Source organism: Delphinus delphis, chromosome 20 (genome assembly GCF_949987515.2).
Source record: "Delphinus delphis chromosome 20, mDelDel1.2, whole genome shotgun sequence".
NCBI lineage: Eukaryota > Metazoa > Chordata > Mammalia > Artiodactyla > Delphinidae > Delphinus > Delphinus delphis.
This window is the reverse complement of record NC_082702.1, coordinates 11,082,361-11,095,591: the sequence shown is the minus strand read 5'-3', so window position 1 is coordinate 11,095,591 and position 13,231 is coordinate 11,082,361. Positions and strand designations below refer to the sequence as shown.

The window sequence follows — 13,231 nt, the reverse complement described above, 5'->3', positions numbered from 1 at the left end:
CGTAAATGGTTTCTGGGAACCCGGGAGCGTGGCGGGAGAGAACGGGTACCGGTCAACCCACAACCGGTGGGGGCATCCCGGAAGCGGCACCGAAGGTAGGCCGGTCCGAGGGAGGAAGAAGTCGAGAAGATCTCGCGGGGCCGAACCGAGATCACGTCTCGCGGGCTGCCGGCCGTGCGCATGCGCCGCAGGCTGGGCGCGCGAGAATCGAGCGTGAGCGCCGGGCTGAGCGTGCGTTGATGTAGGTGGTTGGCTTCAGCAAGCCGGCGGGTTGCAGAGGGCAGTTGGGAGTGCGCGGCGACTCCGCTTCAGTACGCGTGCTCATCGCAGGGGGCGTACGTGGGCTTGCAGAGAAGCTGGGGAAGCGGGGCGGGGCGGGGACGCCGGAGGCTTTGGGTTCGAGTACCGCTTCAGCTGTGGTGTTGGCAGGACGCGGTGGGGTGGGACGGCAGGAAAGAATTTTAAGTGTCCCGGGCTGAGTGAGTGCTGAGAACACAGGCATGAATCAGAACTGGCGTAGGCCCTGGATGGGATGCCGGTCTGTGGAGGGAGACGGCTAGGGAATCAAATCACTTAGGAAAGGATGCGGATACGATTGGACCTTGAAGGGCAGGCAAGGACACTCCAGGCGAGGGAACCCCGGGAGAAAGGTCCAAACTGGCTTGGACTCATGGAGTTCCACTGGGGTGGGAGGTGAGGCAGCAGACATGGGCAGGTCAGATCCTGAAGAGATGTGAGACGTGGACTGGTGGGAAGAAGAGCACGTATAAACCCTTCGGGGGCTGCGGTGGAGGAGGGATACAGTGCTAAGAGTCAACAATTCAAACGCCTGCGGTGAGAACCCTGTGCGCCTAAGATGAATACCGGGCGGAGAGTGAGGCCCGCAAAGACCGCATGCGCTGTTAGCCCAAAGGCCTCCGCGACTTAGCTGAAGCGGGTGGTTGCCAATGGGAACGATAGATGCTTCAAGAGAAGAGAGAAGGGTATATATACATATACATATATTCATAGATATATAGGTGAGTGAGGAATTTACCATTTTTCATTTAAAATTACATTTGGGTACCTCCCCGGAGGTCCAGTGGTTAAGATTCGGCTTCCATTGCTTGGGGACACAGGTGGTCCCTGGTCGGGGAACTAAGATCCCACATGCCGCGTGGCGTGGCCAAACAACAAAATTATATTTGGACAGGGAATACATGTACATTCTGACAAAAGTCGAGAAGTCCATGGGGTAGACAAGAAAAGTCCGTCTCCTCTCTGGTTCCCATATTCCATTCCTAGAGCACCGCTTCTCAGTTTCCTTCTGGAGCTACTGTTAGAGCAAAGCATTGGGGTTGACAGCTTGAGCCTGGCCAAGTTCCTTAACCTTTCTGCGTCTGTGTCCTGTTTCTACAATGGAGATGAGGGCACTGAATGATGATACTGGCAGAGTTAAATGGGTGACAGTGCCTAGAATAGTGCCTGGTGCATAGTAGCACTGTGTGTTGTCATTATTTTTTTTTTATTTTTTTTATTTTTTGCGGTACTCGGGCCTCTCACTGTTATGGCCTGTGCAGAGCACAGGCTCCGGACGCGCAGGCTCAGCTGCCGTGGCTCACGGGCCCAGCCGCTCCGTTGCATGTGGGATCTTCCCGGACCGGGGCACGAACCCGTGTACCCTGCATCAGCAGGCGGACTCTCAACCACTGTGCCACCAGGGAAGCCCTGTTGTCATTATTTTGTGGTTTACGATGACAGTGATAGTGACTGAGTCTGAACTGCCCCCATCCCGTCCAGGCCTCATCCCTGCTGCCATTTTCTCAGCACAGGTGGCAGGTGGAACCATTTCCCCAGGCTGTCACAGGCTGGGTGAAAACAACCATCACACAAACTGAGTTGAGAGTCCTGTTATTTCTGGATTCTCCAGAAGATTGTGGGTGTCTGGAATAGATACACATGACAGGCCATCTTTGTGTTATGTCTGACATTATCCCCTTTAGCATCTTCATCTGTTAGGTCGAATCTGTTTTTCTTACCTAAATTTCTCAACCCCAGAGTAGCCTCACAAATGCCAGTTTCACCTCTGGGCAACCCTCAGAGGTGGAGATTTGACTTAAGGGAAAAGAAGGGGCTTGGCATTGGACCATGGGCCCACTGTATACTATATACATCACTGTAACCTTCTCCCCTCCTCGTTTAACAGATGCAGAAAATGAGTCTGAGAGAGAAGAAGGGCCTTACTGAAGTACCCAGGGCCAGGAGGCATCAGGGCCTGGATTCAAACCCAACCCTGTCTCACTCTAGGGCGAGCCCACATTTTTTCCCTGGCATTGGGCAGCCTGCCTAGCGGTGAGTCAGTGGTGCAATCAAGCACCCAGAGAGCTGCTTTTATATAAATGGGATGGCGTGCTGTTGTGTGGATGTACCATACTTAACCATTACCCTATTGATAAACATTTAGGTTGTTTCTGAACTTCTGCTCTTACAAACGTTTGCCACAATGAATATCCTGTACATCTGACTGCATGTAGATGATAGTATTATCAGTAGAATATCTCGTTTGAAGTAGAATTGCTGAGTCAAAGGGTACCTGCACAGGGAATTTTAAGAGCCCTTTGCCAAACGATCTATTCATTTCTCAAGTCACTTCTCTGTTCACTTCATTCATTCGTTTGTATCTACTGAACGAATTATGGAACTCTAGTCATCTGCCAGGACAGAGCACCTGCCCTTCAGGAATGGATCTTCTAGTAGGGGCAGATGATGTCAGGTAAAAGATGCTTGGAAAAATCAGGATAAGGGAAGTGAGAGTGACAGAGGTCACAGAGAGTGACAGGTGGTCAGGGAAGGCTGCTCTGAGGTGACATTTGAGCAGAAGCCTGAAAGATGGTAAGGGAATGAACCATAGGAAGATACTAAAAAACAGTAAGTGGAAAGATCCCGAAGTGAGAATGGACCTGGGTGTTCAAGGATTATCAAGATGACCAGAGTGACTGGAGCAGAGTGGAAAAGGGGTAGAATTATTTAGGGATATAGCTGTAGAGAGGTCCAGGTTACATGGGGTCTTGTGGGCTATGGTAAGAGCTTTTGAATTTACTTACAAGTGTAACAGGAAGCCTTTGGAGGGCCGTGAGCAAGGACAAGCATGTTGTGAGGTATGTTTTATAAAGATTTCTCTAGTGTTATTCTCAAAAAGTAGTAACAGTGGTTCCCTGTGGGGGTGAAGGTTATAGGTAGATGTGGAGGAAAACGTCTTAAGACTTTCATGTTTTTGAACTATGTGACTCTTATCTATGCACAAAAAAGTTAAACCAGCACTGGCCGCCATGAGGAGAATGGGCTGCAGCTGGGCAGCAGTGGAAGCAGGAGATGAGGAAGCTGCTGTCTCTTCCCTGGGCAAGAGATGACGATGACTCAGGAAGAGGGTTATGTGAGAGGAAGCATGAATCAGGAATGACTTAAAAGTTATCCTGAAGGTTTGGGCCTGACCCACTGGGTGAAGAGTGATGCTTTTTACCAAGATGGGGAGGAGTAGACTTGACGGGAAATTGACAAGCTTTGAACTGCTTAACTTTGAGATGCACATTGGACATCTCAAGTGGTCCAAGTAAGTGGTCGCACTAGGGCGAAGCCAGGGTTTGTAGATACAGAATTTTTACTGACTTTTCACTATGAAAATTTAAAAACACGCACAAAAGTTTTCTGGTATAAAGAACTCCCACATACCCACCACCCAGTGTGGAGAGCCATCACATTTTACTTACCTTATTTCTTCTATTTTCTTCTCCCACATATAAGCACACTTTTTCCTGGAGTTTCTGTATTATTTTTTAAGCTTTTAAGCAAACCTCAGATGTCCTGTCATCTTATCAATAACTATACAAGTGTGCTAAATTTTGAAGCCGTTAATATATAGATGACATTTAAAGCCCCGGAATTTGCTGAAACCATCCAGCCTGAGGGAGTAGGTTGAGCAGGGACTGGGCCCTGGGCCTCCCACATTTAGGAATCGGGGAAAGGACCAGCATCCTAGAGATGGAGCAGGAATATCAGGAGAGGTGATAAACTGGGGCCGAGGAAACAGAGTTCCAAAAAGATGGTGATCGACTAGGGAGCAGAGATACAGAGCAGTAGCTGGAGGTGGACGTGGGGTCCACCATGGAGAAAACATGGCTGTCTCATCCCCCAGTCTTGTTGCAGGAGAAGGGGGTGCAAGAAGATGGTCATGTCCCAGGCGAGTCCCAGGGACGGGCCATCAAGTGAGGGTCCTTGGTTTCACTCAGGAAAATTCAAGAGCGAGCCACAGTAAAGTGAAAGTAAGTTTATTTAGAGAGATACACATTCCATCGGCAGAATGCAGACCATCTCAGAAGGCAAGAGTGGCACTGGGGTGCGGGGGTGGTTAGTTTTTATGGGCTGGATAATTTCATAGGCTAACAAGTGAGAAGATTATTCCAAATATTTTGGGGAGGGGGCGGGGATTTCCAGGAATTGGGCCACCACCCACTCTTCGGCTTTTTATGGTCAGCCTCAGAACTGTTATGGTGCCTGTGGGTGTGTCACTTAGCATATGCTGATGTATTGCAACAAACGTATAATGAGGCTCAAGGTCTAGGGAAGTCAAATCTTCTGCCAACTTGGGCCTAGTAGGTTCTAAACAGTTTTAGTCGTATCCTCGAGGGGCTGTGTCATTCTTTTTTTTTTTTTTTTTTAAATACTTATTTATTTATTTGGCTGCGCTGGGTCTTTAGCTGTGGCACGCATGCAGGATCTAGTTCCCTGACCAGGGATCAAACCCAGGACCCCTGCATTGGGAGCATGGAGTCTTAACCACTGGACCACCAGGGAAGTCCTGTGTCATTCTTTTAAAGGTTGTGTCCTGCCCCCTTCCCTCCTGTCTCAGTCTCACTATGTCATGGAAACGTCTCAATATCGTAATATGGAATCTATAAGGAAAAGTTTACAGGTACTTACTTTTCTTTATCTTTTTTGTTGTTGAGGTGTAACTTAGACGTGGCGAAGTGCAGAAAAGACACAGATCTTAAGAGTATTGGTCAATGAATTTTTACAAATATATATAATCGTGTAACCACTAACCAGGTCAAGGTAAAGAACATTTCCAACACCCCAGAAATTTCTCTTGGACCCTTTCCCTGTCAGCTCCCCCACTCCAGAAGCAGCCACTGATCTAATTCTGGTTACTATACGTGAGTTGTGTCTGCTCTTTTGAACTTGATATAAATGAAATCTTACAGCAGGTCTTCTGTGTTGTCTTCCTTCTTTAGCTCTTTGGTCTGTGAGAGTCTTTGCTGCTGTTGAATGTATCAGGAGTTTGTTCTATAAGAACTTACTTTTAAAGGATTTCCACATACAGGTTATTTTACAATGTGTAAAATAAAGACTCTGAATTTGAATTCGGGATGTTTTGCAGTTTGGAGAATACATAGTGGAGGATGTAAAGTGCTTCAAGTTCCTGTGGGCCGTTTTTGAGATGGGAGGAATGACAGCATGTTTGTATGCTGCTGGGAGTGATAGGGAAACCATGCAACTCAAATTGGAACCCACGTGCCAGGGCCAAACCCATACTGGGAATTGAACCCACGTCCTTTTATTTATTTTTTTGAATTTTATTTTCTTTATTTTTTATACAGCAGGTTCTTATTAGTTATCAATTTAATACATATTAGTGTATATATATCAGTCCCAATCTCCCAATTCATCCCACCACCACCACCACCCCGTTGGTGTCCATATGTTTGTTCTCTACATCTGTGTCTCTATTTCTGCCCTGCAAACCGGTTCATCTGTACCATTTTTCTAGTTGCCACATATATGCGTTAATATACAATATTTGTTTTTCTCTTTCTAACTTACTTCACTCTGTATGACAGTCTCTAGGTCCATGCACGTCTCTACAAATGACCCAATTTTGTTCCTTTTTATGGCTGAGTAATATTCCATTGTATATATGTACCACATCTTCTTTATCCATTCGTCTGTCAATGGGCATTTAGGTTGCTTCCATGTCCTGGCTATTGTAAATAGTGTTGCAATGAACATTGGGGTGCATGTGTCTCTTTGAATTATGGTTTTCTCTGGGTATATGCCGAGTGGTGGGATTTCTGGGTCATATGGTAATTCTATTTTTAGTTTTTTAAGGAACCTCCATACTGTTCTCCATAGTAGCTGTATCAATTTACATTCCCACCAACAGTGCAAGAGGGTTCCCTTTTCTCCACACCCTCTCCAGCATTTGTTTGTAGATTTTCTGATGATGCCCATTCTAACTGGTGTGACACCTCATTGTAGCTATGATTTGCATTTCTCTAATAATTAGTGACATTGAGCAGCTTTTCATGTGCTTCTTGGCCACCTGTATGTCTTCTTTGGAGAAATGTCTATTTAGGTCTTCTGCCCAGTTTTTGATTGGGTTGTTTGTTTTTTTAATGTTGAGCTGCATGAACTGTTTATATATTTTGGAGATTAATCCTTTGTCCTTTGATTTGTTTGCAAATATTTTCTCCATTCTGAGGGTTTTCTTTTCATCTTGATTGTAGTTTCCTTTGCTTTGCAAAAGCTTTTAAGTTTCATTAGGTCCCCTTTGTTTACTTTTGTTTTTATTTCCATTACTCTAGGAGGTGGATCAAAAAAGATCTTGCTGTGATTTATGTAAAAGAGTGTTCTTTCTGTGTTTTCCTCTAAGAGTTTTATAGTGTTCAGTCTTACATTTAGGTCTCTAATGCATTTTGAGTTTATTTTTGTTTATGGTGTTAGGGAGTATTCTAATTTCATTCTTTTACATTTAGCTGTCCAGTTTTCCCAGCACCACTTATTGAAGAGACTATCTTTTCTCCATTGTATATCCTTGCCTCCTTTGTCATAGATTAGTTGACCATGGGTGCGTGAGTTTATCTCTGGGCTTTCTATCCTGTCCCATTGATCTATATTTCTGTTTTTATGCCAGTACCATATTGTCTTGATTACTGTAGCTTAGCAGTATAGTCTGAAGTCAGGGAGCCTGATTCCTCCAGCTCCATTTTTTCCCCTCAGGACTGCTTTGGCTATTCGGGGTCTTTTGTGTCTCCACACAAAGTTTAAGATTTTTTTGTTCTAGTTCTATAAAAAAATGCCATTGGTAATTTGATAGGGATTGCATTGAATCTGTAGATTGCGTTGGGTAGTATAGTCATTTTCACAATATTGATTCTTCCAATCCAAGAACATGGTATATCTCTCCATCTGTTTGTATCATCTTTGATTTCTTTCATCAGTGTCTTATAGTTTTCTGAGTACAGGTCTTTTACCTCCTTAGGTAGGTTTATTCCTAGGTATTTTATTCTTTTTGTTGCAGTGGTGAATGGTATTGTTTCCTTAATTTCTCTTTCTGATCTTTCGTTGTTAGTGTATAGGAATGCAAGAGATTTCTGTGCATTAATTTTGTATCCTGCAACTTTACCAAATGCATTGATTAGCTCTAGTAGTTTTCTGGTGGCATATTTACGATTCTCTATGTATAGTATCATGTCATCTGCAAACAGTGACAGTTTTACTTCTTCCTTTCCAATTTGTATTCCTTTTATTTCTTTTTCTTCTCTGATTGCCGTGGCTATATTGAATAATAGTGGTGAGAGTGGACATCCTTGTCTTGTTCCTGATCTTAGAGGAAATGCTTTCAGTTTTTCACCATTGAGAATGATGTTTGCTGTGGGTTTGTCGTATATGGCCTTTATTATGTTGAGGTAGGTTCCCTCTGTGCCCACTTTCTGGAGAGTTTTTATCATAAATGGGTGTTGAATTTTGTGTAAAGCTTTTTCTGCATTTATTGAGATGATCATATGGTTTTTATTCTTCAATTTGTTAATATGGTGTATCACATTGATTGATTTGTGTATATTTAAGAATCCTTGCATCCCTGGCATAAATCCCACTTGATCATGGTATATGATCCTTTTAATGTGTTGTTGGATTCTGTTTGCTAGTATTTTGTTGAGGATTTTTGCATCTATATTCATCAGTGATATTGGTCTGTAATTTTCTTTTTTTGTAGTGTCTTTGTCTGGTTTTGGTAACAGGGTGGTGGTGGCCTCATAGTATGAGTTTGGGAGTGTTCCTTCCTCTGCAACTTTTTGGAAGAGTTTGAGAAGGATGGATGTTAGCTTTTCTCTAAATGCTTGATAGAATTCATCTGTGAAGCCATCTGGTCTTGGACTTTTTGTTTGTTGGAAGATTTTTAATCACAGTTTCAATTTCATTACTTGTGATTGGTCTATTCATATTTTTTAGTTCTTCCTGGTTCAGTCTTGGAAGGTTATACCTTTCTAAGAATTTGTCCATTTCTTCCAGGTTGCCCATTTTTTGGGCATAGAGTTGCTTGTTGTAGTCTCTTATGATGCTTTGTATTTCTGCAGTGTCTGTTGTAACTTCTCCTTTTTCATTTCTAATTTTATTGATTTGTGTCCTCTCCCTCTTTTTTTTGATGTGTCTGGCTAAAGTTTTATCAATTTTGTTTATCTTCTTAAAGAACCAGCTTTTAGTTTTATTGATCTTTGCTATTGTTTTCTTTGTTTCTATTACATTTATTTGTGCTCTGACCTTTATGATTTCTTTCCTTCTACTAACTTTGGGTTTTGCTTGTTCTTCTTTCTCTAGTTCCTTTAGGTGTAAGGTTAGATTGTTTATTTGAGATTTTTCTTGTTTCTTGAGGTAGGCTTGTATTGCTATAAACTTCCCTCTTAGAAATGCTTTTGCTGCATCCCATAGGTTTTGGATCATCATGTTTTTGTTGTAATTTGTCTCTAGGTATTTTTTTATTTCCTCTTTGATTTCTTCAGTGATCTCTTAGTTATTTAGTAACGTATTGTTTAGCCTCCATGTGTTTATGTTTTTAATATTTTTTTTGCCTGTAATTGATTTCTAATCTCTTAGTGTTGTGGTCGGAAAAGATGCTTGATATGATTTCAATTTTCTTAAATTTACCGAGGCTTTATTTGCGACCCAAGATGTGATCTATCCTGGAAAATGTTCCATATGCACTTGAGAAGAAAGTGTAATCTGCTGTTTTTGGATGGAGTGTCCTATAAATATCAATTAAATCTATCTGGTCTATTATGTCATTTAAAGCTTGTGTTTCCTTATTAATTTTCTGTCTGGATGATCTGTCCACTGGTGTAAGTGAGGTGTTAAAGTCCCCCACTATTATTGTGTTACTGTCGATTTCCTCTTTTATAGCTGTTAGCAGTTGCCTTATATATTGAGGTGCTCCTATGTTGGGTACATATATATTTATAATTGTCATATCTTCTTCTTGGATTGACCACTTGATCATTATTTAGTGTCCTTACTTGTCTCTGGTAACATTCTTTATTTTAAAGTCTATTTTATCTGATATGGGTATTGCTACTCCAGCTTTCTTTTGATTTCCATTTGTATGGAATATCTTTTTCCATCCCCTCACTTTTAGTCTGTGTGTGTCCCTAGGTGGGTCTTCAGAGTGGGTCTCTTGTAGACAGCATATATATGGGTCTTGTTTTTCTTTTTTTGGTTTTTTGGGGTTTTTTTTTTTGCAGTACGCAGGCCTCTCACTGTTGTGGCCTCTCCCATTGCGGAGCACAGGCTCCGGATGCACAGGCTCAGCAGCCATGGCTCACGGGCCTAGCTGCTCCGCGGCATGTGGGATCTTCCCGGACTGGGACACGAACCCGTGTCCCCTGCATCAGCAGGCGGACTCTCAACCACTGCGCCACCAGGGAAGCCCTGGGTCTTGTTTTTGTATACATTCAGCGAGCCTGTGTCTTTTGGTTGGAGCATTTAATCCATTCACGTTTAAGGTAATTATCGACATGTATGTTCATGTTACCGTTTTCTTAATTGTTATGGGTTTGTTTCTGTGCATCCTTTTCTTCTCTTGTGTTTCCCACTTAGAGAAGTTCCTTTAGCATTTGTTGTAGAGCTGGTTTGGTGGTGCAGAATTCTCTTAGCTTTTGCTTGTCTGTAAAGCTTTTGATTTCTCCGTCGAATCTAAATGAGATCCTTGCCGGGTAGAGTAATCTTGGTTGTAAGTTCTTCCCTTTCATCACTTTAAATATATTGTTCCACTCCCTTCTGGCTAGTAGAGTTTCTGCTGGGAAATCAGATGTTAACTTTATGGGAGTGCCCTTGTATGTTATTTGTTGTTTTTCCTTTGCTGCTTTCAATAATTTTTGTTTTTCTTTAATTTTTGTCAGTTTGATTACTATGTGTCTTGGCATATTTCTCCTTGGGTTTATCCTGCCTGGGACTCTCTGCGCTTCCTGGACTTGGGTAGCTATTTCCTTTCCATGTTAGGGAAGTTTTTGACTATAATCTCTTCAGATATTTTCTCGGGTCCTTCCTCTCTCTCTTCTCCTTCTGGGACCGCTATAATGAGAATGTTGGTATGTTTAATGTTGTCCCAGAGGTCTCTTAGGCTGTCTTCATTTCTTTTCATTCTTTTTTCTTTATTCTGTTCTGTGGCAGTGATTTCCACCATTCTGTCTTCCAGTTCACTTATCCGTTCTTCTGCCTCAGTTCTTCTGCTTTTGATTCCTTCTAGTGTATTTTTTACTTCAGTTATTGTATTGTTCATCTCTGTTTGTTTTTTCTTTTTTTTTTGTTTGTTCTTTAATTCTTCTAGATGTTTATTCTTTAATTCTTCTAGGTCTTTGTTAAACATTTCTTGCATCTTCTCGATCTTTGCCTCCATTCTTTTCCCCAGGTCCCAGATCATCTTCACTATCATTATTCTGAATTCTTTTTCTGGAACGTTGCCTATCTCCACTTCATTTAGTTGTTTTTCTGGGGTTTTATCTTGTTCCTTCATCTGGTACAAAGTCCTCTGCCTTTTCATCTTGTCTGTCTTTCTGTGAATGTGGTTTTCCTTCCACAGGCTGCAGAATTGTAGTTCCTCTTGCTTCTGCTGCCTGCCCTCTGGTAGATGAAGTTCTCAAAGAGGCTTGTGAAAGCTTCTTGATGGGAGCAACCGGTGGTGGGTAGAGCTGGGTGTTGCTCTGGTGGGCCTAGCTTAGTAAAACTTTAATTGGCTTGTCTGCTGATGGGTGGGGCTGGGTTCCCTCCCTGTTGGTTGTTTGGCCTGAGGTGACCCAGCACTGGAGCCTACCCAGCTCTTTGGTGGGGATAATGGCGGACTCTGGGAGGGCTTGTGCCAAGGAGTACTTCCGAGAACTTCTGCTGCCAGTGTCCTTGTCCCCATGGTGAGCCACAGCCACCCCCCACCTCTGCAGGAGACCCTCCAACACCAGCAGGTGGGTCTGGTTCAGTCTCCTATGGGGTCACTGCTCCTTCCCCTGGGTCCCAATGCACACACTACTTTGTGTGTGCCCTCCAAGAGTGGAGTCTCTGTTTCCCCCAGTCCTGTCAAGTCCTGCAATCAAATCCCACTAGCCTTCAAAGTCTGATTCTCTAGGAATTCCTCCTCCTGTTGCCAGACCCCCAGGTTGGGAAGCCTGACGTGGAGCTCAGAACCTTCACTCCAGTGAGTGTACTTCTGTGGTATAAGTGTTCTCCAGTTTGTGAGTCACCCACGCAGCGGTTATGGGATTTGATTTTATTGTGATTGCGCCCCTCGTACCGTCTCATTGCAGCTTCTCCTTTGCCTTTGGATGTGGGGTGTCTTTTTTTGGTGAGTTCCAGTGTCTTCCTGTCGATGATTGTTCAGCAGTTAGTTGTGATTCCAGTGCTCTCACAACAGGGAGTGAGCTCACATCCTTCTACTCCGCCATCTTCCCCATGGCCTTTTAATTGAGATGACACACCTGGTCTCAAGACTTAATGAAGCTCAGGTTCTTGATGTCTCCTTGCAGAAAAAATTCAGTGAGAGACAAAGTGATATGTGAGAGGTGGATTTATTTAGAGAGAAACACACTCCACAGACAGAGTGTGGGCCATCTCAGAAGGCGAGAGGCCCTGAAATATGGGGTGGTTAATTTTTATGGACTGGGTAATTTCATAGGCTAATGAGTGGAAGGATTATTCCATCTATTTCAGGGGAATGGGCGTGGATTTCCAGGAATTGCACCACAGCACACTTTTTGACCTTTTATGCTTGTCCTCAGACCTGTCATGGCGCTGGTGGGTGTGTCCTTTAGCATATGCTAATGTATTACAATGAGCGTATAATGAGGCTCAAGTTCCACTGGAAGTTGAATCTTCCGCCATCTTGGACTTAGTTGGTTCTAACGTCCTTTGGCTATGTCATTCTTTTAAAGGTTGTGCCCTGCCCCTTGCCTCCTGTTTCAATAGCAGGGAAAATGGATGAGGCAGGAGACTTAGGACCCAGGCCCTCAAGGAGGCGAGAGGGGGTGCAGCCTGGTTACAAGTGGAGACAGGGCTTGGACTTGAACTGAAGAAGGGCCAGCTCATCCTGGTAGAAGAAAGTGTTACCATTTGACATTGCCTCCAAATTGTGAAAAGCACTCTCCTAGTTTTTATATGTTAGCAGTAATCCCACACAGCAGCAAAGCTCAAAACAGGTCCTTGGACTGCAGTCTGGTGTTGATGTAGACGATACAGCTTCCTTCACCAACCATCATAAAGAACTGGACAAATACTGGCCATGTTTGTTCTACATGGTTGGGGCAAAAGGGCCAGGAGAGTGGTGGGCAATTACAGCAGAGAATCTTTGGGAGGGAAGAGCCCTGTGGCTGGAGCAGCTGTGATACTGTGATACTGTGATTTATAATAAATATGTATTTGGTCTTTGTCCCCTGAGTCTGGAACAGAGCTCCTAAACCCTTTGGAACGGGGTAATAAGGGTGTGTTTTGTTATGTTAATGAGGTGGCTTTGGAAAGCACCTAGGTAACCTAAGGATAGGGGCTGGGTGCCAAGGGACCCGACTGGATGATTAGAGGGTCAGAACTTGCAGGTCTCCAGGGAGGGGACAGGGGTTGGAGGTTGAATTAGTCACGGAAGTTCAATGATTTAATCAGTCATGACTATGTAATGAAGCTTCCATAGAAAACCTCCAAGGACAGGGTTTGGAGATCTTCCAGGTTGGTGAACACATGGAGATTTGGGGAGAGTGGTGCCCAGAGAGGTCATGGAAGCTCCCTGCCCCTTCCCCATACCTTGCCCTATGCATCTGTTCCACCTGGCTGTTCCTGAGTTATATCCTTTTATAAGAAACCAGTAATCTAGTAAATCAAGCATGTCTCTGAGTTCTGTGAGCCACTCATCGAACCCAAGGAAGGGGGTTGTTGGATCTGTAGCCAGTCG

At 43.7% G+C, this 13,231-nt stretch overlaps 1 long non-coding RNA gene across 2 annotated transcripts in view; it reads left to right on the top strand.

Annotated features, from left to right (window-relative positions):
* Positions 1–32: 32 nt before the first annotated feature.
* The window catches only part of LOC132417072 (uncharacterized), a 63,568-nt gene continuing 50,369 nt past the window's right edge, over positions 33–13,231 (top strand). The window contains exons 1-2 of one of the 2 annotated variants that reach the window (XR_009517748.1): positions 33–95; positions 2,186–2,331. This is a non-coding gene — a long non-coding RNA (uncharacterized lncRNA). Of the gene's footprint in view, positions 96–145; positions 242–2,185; positions 2,332–13,231 lie in introns of those variants that run through there. The other variant, XR_009517747.1, reaches the window with a different exon arrangement.